At 44.6% G+C, this 8,280-nt stretch overlaps 3 non-coding genes across 3 annotated transcripts; 2 read left to right on the top strand and 1 right to left on the bottom strand.

Moving 5' to 3' along the window:
- The first annotated feature begins 6,782 nt into the window (after positions 1–6,782).
- Positions 6,783–6,856, top strand: Trnav-aac (transfer RNA valine (anticodon AAC)). Its single transcript has one exon. It is a non-coding gene; the product is annotated as a tRNA-Val (tRNA).
- Positions 6,857–7,067: 211 nt separating this feature from the next.
- On the top strand, positions 7,068–7,140 carry Trnaa-agc (transfer RNA alanine (anticodon AGC)). The gene has a single exon. It is a non-coding gene; the product is annotated as a tRNA-Ala (tRNA).
- A 723-nt stretch (positions 7,141–7,863) lies between these two features.
- On the bottom strand, positions 7,864–7,937 carry Trnai-aau (transfer RNA isoleucine (anticodon AAU)). Its single transcript has one exon. It is a non-coding gene; the product is annotated as a tRNA-Ile (tRNA).
- Between the last annotated feature and the right edge of the window lie 343 nt (positions 7,938–8,280).

Raw genomic sequence — 8,280 nt, 5'->3', positions numbered from 1 at the left:
GGTTCGTTTTATTGACACTATTATTTTTTCAGATTCTCAGTTCACTCTCTAAGGTTTTCAGACGTTAAGGCAAAAGAATCTTTCTTGGCTCTACGAGTTTTTACTTGACTCTTAGTTTACCCGGGCCATAGATAAAGCAAGAAACTGTGACCACCAGTGGATTCCCCGGGCATAAAAGAAAGCACAAACAAATCGAACAAAATAAGCAAATAAAGGGGAATTAGCTCAAATGGTGGAGTGCTCGCTTAGCATGTGAGAGGTAGTGGGATCGATGCCCACATTCTCCAGTTGTTACTTTTAGACCTCCACTCCCCTTAATGACTAGAAGTACACTTTGGGTTCTTTGACCCTACCTGTACCCGTCACTGTCATACTCAAAAGTATGAGTTTTGGGGCTCCCTTGAGCACCCAGTCTTCTGCGCATCTATAACAAATGATTGTGTAACCAGATGCAGACTTTCTCCTTAAACCTCTACACCCTATTCTTTGCTTTAAGTTCTCTGGAATCTTTTCCCAGGGCTGTCTAAGCCTCCCAGGCCGAAAGCATGGCACCGCCCTGCACTGCCACCTACAGCATCCGGTGTCAAACCTCCACGCGGCCTGAGTGGGACATAGCTCCCTCACCACTAGTATCTGTTTCCCTTGTCTAGGCTCAGTGAAAAACCGAGAATTGCATTGCTCTGACCATTTGAGCCATCTGCCCTGGTTCTCTCTGAAGCTCTCCAGCATCTACAGCGTTCTCCTCGAGATGTCTCCGAATGTCCAGGCTCGTCCATCCTCCTCCTCTCAGTGAGTTTTATATGTGCGTGTTTCCTGTGAAGTAACACATTTGTCTCTACCTTCAGAAGGTAGTGTGGAATGCCTTACACCCTATGTCTGCCTTCTCCCAGAAGTTCTAACTGGGAATGCTCCCTGAGATTCCTAGTCTGAAAAACAACCACTGAACCCTCTACGGACACCTCCTCCACGGAAGCTGGAACATTCTGGGTGGACCATCTTTGACCTGTATGTATTGCGTGGACTATCTAACCCGAGACATTCCCCGTGGAACATCCAGTCCTAGATGGACTCTCTTCTGTTCCAGAATCTGAAATGATATTGCGGACAGTTGTTTTTTTCTGGAAGAATGAAGCAGCAGACAAGCCTTGCTTGGTCCATCAATAGGAGACTCGCTCTAGATAGCAGTGCCTTGGAGTTGAAGGCCAAGTCCGAGGCCTTAAGACAGCATAAAAAGGACAGTAACTTTTAGGCTACAGCCTAGTGAGGGTGAGGAGAATGGATGCTGGTGGCAGAAGGGCAAAGCTCCGGCTTCCGGTTCAAGGGCACAATCTGCAGAGTTACCTCTGTACATCAGTTCCTCACGTGAGAAAACCTCCAACCCATGTAAATAAGACAACAGTGTCTGGGCACAGGGCTCAGGGTCTGGGTACAGGGCTCATTTGCAAGCTCCTCTGGCACAGACGCAGTCCAGGATAGGACCTGCTGACTTTGGGTCTGGAGCTGAACACTTTGCTCTCTTTCCTCCAGAAGTTATGATGGAAAGCACATACTCAGCTGCTCTTTCCCTGCAGGAGAATTTCTTCCTGCCTCCTAGACAAGAATGCCAACCTTGTCTGGAACTGTTCTGGCAGAGACCCAGAGTGATAGAGCCCCAGCTCTGGGCCAGGAGACTACAACCAGGAGCCCAGACTACATTCAAGGCTGTGGAGGGTGGGAGATTAGAAACTTGGTGTGTTAATAGGTGAGTTGCTGTGGAGACAGGCAATGACAGGGTGACAGGCGAGCTGGGGCAGTGAAAGAACTCATTCTTTGCTTCTCAACCTGTTTTCCAATTGCTACTTCCCAACTCTGAGACCCCTAGAGAAATACTGAATTGCCCTAAGCCTTCATTGCATGGGGAAGGGGCAGGTGTGCACAAGTCCCTTTTTTTGTCAAAATGCAACTGCATTCCATGGAATACATTTTAAGAATCTTTCAGAGTGAGTAGGGACATATGGAACTTTTCAGTTTTGGGATTATAAGGGAAAATCTGTAGATGTGTAGACACAGACAGATGCAAAGGACACAACAGGATAGTGTAGACAGAGCACAACCTTGAGTACCACATACTTGCTTTTCAGCGAAAGGAGAACCTGCTGTGTTACTTTTCAACACAGGAGAGCAGGAAAGACTCCTGAGGAAAGAGAATGTCAGAGCTGTGAAGCAAGTGTGAAGACAGAGGCAAAGGGCAGGGGTAACTGTCCCTGCACCCTCAGTTCAGACGGTCTTGTTCAGATGAAAACCAGAGGGTGTGAACGCCATCATTCTATGTATGAGATGCTTCAGATTCAACACTAGCCTGTATGGTGTAACCTCCAGGTGATGCTATGGTCTTTAAAAGCTGCACATGGAGGCAGGTGCCTGGAGACTAAGACTTAACATTTCTAATGTGAAGTTGCAATGGAAGGAGCTATTTGAGTGCAACTGCAGGTCTGTCAGTCTCCTCACTAGAAGACCCTGAAAACCAATCTGAGAGAGAGGAGTCCTCTTTCTGTACCCAGGGTCTGTTACATGCTTGTGCAGCAGGTCCACGGAGGGTGACAAGGAACAATTCCAAGTCATATCTGAAAAAATAAAATCGTAACTGCTGATGGTGATCATGTTGGAATCAGTTCCTGGCTGATTGGTCAGATGGGTAGTGAAGAGATTCAGGCCACATTGGACACTGCAAGTATACATTTGGCCTTCCTCCCTTCCTGTGGTGTGATGGAGGAGGCAGGAAAAATGCCTTCTCAGCTTGGTGCTCTTTGAAGGTGCCTGTCTGCAAGGCACAAAGAGGGTTGTGAAGTCATTCCCTGATTTATTCCTCTAACAAATGAATCCTGGGGATCTACATTGTGCAATGGTACTCATGGCTGTAATGCTTCAAAAGTAACACAATTCATTAATATTTCAGAGCTGGGCTGATTATCTGAGGCTTTCCCTGAGGCCCTGATGTATGGAGGAGGAACATAGCTCCATCTCAAAACCATCTGGCCTTCTCCATGTTCAACTGCAAAAGTGTTATCTTCAGTGGTATGGCTTAACCATCAGACAATAGCCTGTGATGTTTGTGGGTTTCCATAGCGCCCCTTAGGCCAATGTCTCAAGAAGATGTAAGCCACTCCTGTTCCTCAAGGTTTTGCTTAGTGTCATTAGGTGTCTACTTAGGGCACTGTCTCCCTTGTTTTGGTGACTCCATTTAGATTCCTTTCACATATGAATATTATTTAGGAAGCTTCTACAGCAGTACTGCTAGTTGTCCTACCCCATATTCCCTCCTTTACCCTTATCTCCCACTCAACCACCTAGTTAACTTCCTATTCTAATTTTCTCTCTGTCCCTCATAACATTGCAATGTATTTCTCCTTCCTTGGGAGAGCTTTTCCTCTGCTCTAGTCCTATTCTAGGTTCTTAATCTCCATGGTTATTCAGAATACGGTTATTATAGCAAACAACAAAAGATTAAAGGTAATATCCATATATAAGAAAAAACATACACTCTTTTGTCTTTTGTATCTGAGTTCCCTCAGATTATTTTCTTTTTGGCTCCATTGATTTAGCTACAAATTTCAGAATATCATTTCTCTTAATAGCTGAATAATGTTCCATCATGTAAACATACCACATACTCATTAATCATTCATCAGTTAATATTAACTGTTACTGATACTAACAGCCAGACTATTTCTAATTTGTGGATATTATAAATAAAGCAGCAATGGGCATGAATGAGCACATGTGTCTGTAGTAAGATGTGCAGTCCTTTGGGTGTATGCCACAGTGTGGTAAAACTGGATCTTATCAGCTTCTTTGTTGTTTGTTTGAGGCAGAGTCTGTTTGCATAGCACTGGCTGTCAGGAAACTCATTATGTAGATGCCAGACTGTCCTCAAACTCACAGAGCTCTGCCTGCCTCCACCTCACAAGTACTGGGATTAAAGCATGCATCACCATGCCAATGTTATGTACTTTGAGGCTGATCAATTCCCAGCTTCCTAAGGAACCACTACACCAATTCCCATATCGGCTGTATGGGAGTTTAGACTCCCAGTAGCAAGGAATAAGTAAGTGTTCCCCTTTCCCCATATACTCACCAACATGGGTTGTCATTTCCTTTATTGATCTTGGCCATTGTGACTAAGGTATGATGAAATCTCAAAGTAGATTTGATTTGATCCAACTTTTGGTGTTTACACGGTGTTTGGTAAGACATTTCTCATTTCCTTTTGTAAGGTTCTTGAGCATATTCGTAATTGCTATTCCGAAGTCCTTGTTGTATTGACACAGTTCAGCTCCAGAAAGGACAGAGGAGTTCAGCTCACAGTGACTCTTTCCACCTTGACTTAAAGTCGGAGAGTTCAGGCTTGTTTTTGCTCCTAAAGGCCAAATTAAAGGATGACTGGCCAAAGGCCTGGATTAATAGATGCTTTGAGGATTAAGGAGATGATTAAGCTTGTTTTTTTACTTGAATCACGATAAAAGAGCTATGAGAAATAAATTCCACACGGCTGCTGTATTTCCTGAGAGCCCTCTTGAATGTAGCCAATATCTTCTCTCTCTCTCTCCTCTCTCTCTCTCTCTCTCCTCACTTTTTTTTCTTTAATTCCCACTCCCCTATTCAGGTACTGTTCCACACATTGCCTGGCCCTGACAAGGTCTCAAAGAGGAGTTGTGGATTCAGCAAAGAGAAGAAACAGACTGACAGATCTGAGAGTCAGGATGGATGCTACTTTATTGGAAAAAAAAAAAAAAGGCTACACCTTTTCTACTCTGTAACTGCACAAAAGTTTGACTATAGGCAAGATCGAAAGCAGACTTGTTGATTCAGGGATGAAGCCCACCATTAACTTTATTACAGCCTTTTTCCTGAGACAAAAGCAATCCAGCAAGTTTCCAAATGCCTGTTGTTCTCTGCCTGTACCAGGAGCCTTCTTATTCTCATGAAATGGTCACAAATTCCTCCTGCCAGAGGTAAAGAGAATGACTGCTTTTAGCAAGAAGTAACTTTCCTCAAGGCCCGAGCAAATGGAAGCCCTTATCCAAATGCCTGACCTTGGGAAAAGAACTTCTTTTGGGCACAAGACACTCTACTATACTTAGGAACAATTTTTACCCATTTTGGGGCATGATGCAGTGTAAGCACTGAGCTGTGCCTTATTTCTTCCCTTCGTGTCTTAGTCTTTTATATGGACCTGATTCCCCCATAAACTCCCCAAAAGGTAGGTCCTGGTGTCTTACTCTTTTTCGTAAACTTTACCATTCTGAGTCCTCTACACTTATTAAATGAACTCTTGCCCTTAATGGCCGCAGGCTCTGGAGCTGGATTGTACACTTCATCCTTGGGGTCAGTTGTACCAATTGTAAATCTCTAAATTTCTTGTTCTTGATGTATTCAGGGGGACACAGCACAGATTCCTGTGTGCAGAGTCATTATGCTATATGGTTCCATGGTGGTGGTGGGTTTTTCCAAAGAATATTTTGCTTAAAGAATCTGTTGTTGTAATCATTTTCATCTAGGCACCAAATTTTTTCCTAAAGAAAGAGGCATAAGAAACTCCCATAACAGAGTGAGAATCGTTGAAAACTAAAGTAAAAACTTTTACTGGAGAAGTGTGGTCTGCAATGTCTAATGCTGGAACTGTGTCAAGAAGCAGCGGTGGCCAATCACCATGCAGTCCACAACATCTGATGCTTCAACTTTATTGCATTTCTAAAACCTGTTCCAGTGAGGTTTACTGGCTTCTCCAGGAGACATGTTGTCTTGTCTGTCCATGTAGGCAATGGAGATATGATACTCGAGATGCTTCTTGGGGTATATGTTATCGGGTCCCTAATGGGTAGATTTTTTTGTTCTTTGGTTGCTGTTGCCCACTCTGGATCCTAGGCAAGTGTGGTAGCAGTAGGTTCTTAGTATAGAAGGCTTCTGCAGGAGGGAAGGTGACACATGGGAAGAGAGATGGGCTATGAGAAAATGTTCACAGGGGTAGTGGAAAAGACCTAAGAAGACTCTGGTCCCCACCAAGAGGCAAAGTCCCCAGGATGGAGTAGGGAGTCGGGGCCTCAATATTCAGCCCAGTATGGCCTCTGGGAGTTCCTGGGAAAAGGGGTTTCTGTGTATTCCTGGTTGACATGAAGGGAAGTCTGAGAGCATCCAAGGAAAGAGTATAATTTATGTGTGTATGGGTATTTGCATGTGTCCCATGTAGCCAAAAGAGGGCGGCAGATGCCCGAGTACTGGAGTTTAAATTGCTGATGAGGCGGCATGTCTCTCCAGCATGACAATCCCTTTAGAAATTGAAAATAGATCCACAGAGCCATCCCTCTAATGGACACGTGGTTACATTAGTGGAATGAAGGAATTCTGAGATATTTGCTTGTTCACAGAAACGGATCCCTTGGAAGAGACTACTTCACATCACGGATGGAAAATTCCGAGGATTATTCGCGGGAGGGTTAATATTATATAGCGGCAGTGTCACTTGTCCCTCGAAACCAAAGAAGCCGAGGCATGACGTTAAGTGAGGTGAAGCAGCCACCGAGGGACAAATTCCCCAGGATTTCACTTACCCTGTGGAAACTGATTTGTTTAGATGACACAGAGTACTGTGGGGTCACCAAAGGCTTGGGATGAAGGGGGAGACACCTTAGTTACTTTGATTTAGCTGAGTCATACTGCAAATACAATGAATGCCATCATCAAACCGTTTGAGAAGCAAGATCAGTATATCTTTCCAGAATCTATTGAAGAGACTGTTTGTCCTGGTTTTCCGTAGTGTAGTGGTTATCATGCTCGCCTAACACGCGAGAGGACCCTGGTTCGAAACCGGGCAGGAACAAGTTAAGGTATCACTTTCCCTATTTTAAGATTCCTAGCTCACTCCATAAACGTCTCAGGAGTTAGCACTTAAGCATTTCGACGTGGATATTTTAGACCTTGACTGGCGTACTTTCCATGGCCCAACAGACCAGACAGCAAATTCTTTTGTGAAGGCCAGTAAATTCGGTGGGCACACAAAGAGGTATAAGAAAACGGAACCATGACGGCCTGGGGGATTAGCTCAAATGGTAGAGCGCTCGCTTAGCATGCGAGAGGTAGTGGGATCGATGCCCACATCCTCCAACTTTTGTGTTTCTGGGGAAACATGTCTCCCTACAGAATCGGATGATCTTTGGAGATCATGTATATAGAACTTTCAAAATACGTAATGTCTGGAATATGGCTCAGCGGCTTTGTCCTGTTGTAAATCCAAAATTGTACTCACGTCTATAACTAAAGTTTGGAAAACGATCTGAGTACTCCTGCATTGTTGCATTACTCTCATCTTGACACTTCCTTTATGATGGAATGGGGAAGGTTCACCAAAAGGTCACTGTAAATATCACAGCACAGATCTCTGCCAGGCTCCCTGGGAGTGCGGGAGGGACAAAGCTCAGACTGAGGATACTGTCAGGAAAGATCTCTGCCAGAGATCTTCGGACCTGACTAAGCTGTTGGACATTGATGAATGGCTTGGGGTTCTGAAGCCTACCTTCCTCGGTCAGTGTCTCTAGATCAGCAGGAGGCAGGAAACAAGCAGGAGTTCCACGCAGGAAGTCAGGTGGTGAAGAGTCAGTATGGCTGGAGAGAAGGCATGCTGAAAGAATTGTGAGGTGGAGAAACGCACTGGTATCCTGTTGTTTTCCTCTGCTTCAGATTGGATTCTTCTAGAACACGACTCCCTCCATCTGTGCTCTCAGGACACTTAAAACCACAGAAACAATACACAGCTAGAGGACATGGGTCAAAAAAAGTTGCAGTTCTTTAAAAGTGTTTTTGTTGAACAAAAAGACGAAATCATTAGCTTGGCCCGTACGGGGATCGAACCCGCGACCTTGGCGTTATTAGCACCACGCTCTAACCAGCTGAGCTAACCGGCCAATCCAGGCCATGGTTGCTGCTTCTTTTCTACAGGAAGGTAATCCTGAAGATTAGCAATTGTCAATAGATTTCCAACGTGTGTGTTTAAGTTTTAAGGTTTTCTGAAAACAGCCTTGACCCTCACAATAGTCTAAGGTTGAACAATGAAAAGAATGTAAACATCACATTCCACTGCTTGCCGACCCAGTTTTCTCGCACCATAGACAAGCCCCATATGCTTGCTGAGAACAAGTCGCCCTCCCTCCAGCTGCAGAAGGGAAGACTAGAGAGCAGGTTGAGCTGAGTGCTCTTTAAGGGGGTTGTTTAATTAGCTTCCGGGAGATCTCAATTGCAGACTTTCTT

The sequence above is a fragment of the Phodopus roborovskii genome, unplaced genomic scaffold (genome assembly GCF_943737965.1).
Source record: "Phodopus roborovskii unplaced genomic scaffold, PHOROB, whole genome shotgun sequence".
NCBI lineage: Eukaryota > Metazoa > Chordata > Mammalia > Rodentia > Cricetidae > Phodopus > Phodopus roborovskii.
Note: the sequence above shows the minus strand (reverse complement) of the source record. Positions and strands in the feature narration are given on the sequence as shown.